The 888-nt window shown below is 36.1% G+C and overlaps 1 pseudogene; it reads right to left on the bottom strand.

The window, feature by feature from the left end:
• Nucleotides 1-522: 522 nt before the first annotated feature.
• On the bottom strand, nt 523-641 carry LOC148508615 (5S ribosomal RNA; annotated as a pseudogene).
• Between the last annotated feature and the right edge of the window lie 247 nt (nt 642-888).

The following is an 888-nucleotide window of genomic DNA, read 5'->3' as shown; positions in this document are numbered from 1 at the left end:
TAAGCGTATGTTTACCGTGTGAATAGGCTAGTGACCTCACTCAATGAGCCCCCATCTAAGGATACTGAATTTAAACCTCTATACACTCCTGCCTATACCTTCTAAAACCTGATGAAAAGGGAGGATTCCACACAGAACCACCACCAGAATTACCACAACCAACCATCTATATCTATGAATAATTTATACATCCTAAAAATGTTGGTGGTGCTCCCACAGCCTAAGTATAACAGAGTATTTAACAGAAGAAAAAGTAAGGCTATTCTTGGGGCACACTTATATATGAATTCTTAATAATGAAGTAAAATATAACTTTTAATAATTATAATAAAAAACATACCAGGTACATACAAAATTATTGGCGAAAATATTATAGACAATTTCTGCAAAGTACCCCACACACCAAAATATGGGTTACAATGAATGTGCTTAAATATAGAAATATGCGACAGATACCATAGAGATTGGTATATAGGCTACACAGTATGCAATCCTATGATCCCCATTAAACAGTACAATATATGTCTACAGAACCTGGTATTCTTGAGTGGTCCCCCACATCAATACTAACCAGGCCTAACACTGAATCGCTTCCAAGATCAGACGAGTTTGGGCATAATCAGTGAAGTATGACTGTAGACCATCGCTACTGAAAATATATGGGGATTCACCCTATGCACATGGTATGAGCCTATTATAAAATGTAGGACTATTGTCAAGCGAGAGGTCCAATTGATAATTCATTGCTGTCAAGACAGGTGATGCATAGGCATACCTTACTTGTGATGCAATCAATTTGGCATATATAACATAAGCATATATAGATTGTAACTTATAGAGAGCATCACATAGGTAACTATATCACAAATTATACTAGGTTCCAAGTGT

The sequence above is a fragment of the Taudactylus pleione genome, unplaced genomic scaffold (assembly GCF_031769625.1).
Source record: "Taudactylus pleione unplaced genomic scaffold, aTauple2 ptg000352l, whole genome shotgun sequence".
Taxonomy (NCBI): domain Eukaryota; kingdom Metazoa; phylum Chordata; class Amphibia; order Anura; family Myobatrachidae; genus Taudactylus; species Taudactylus pleione.
Note: the sequence above shows the minus strand (reverse complement) of the source record. Positions and strands in the feature narration are given on the sequence as shown.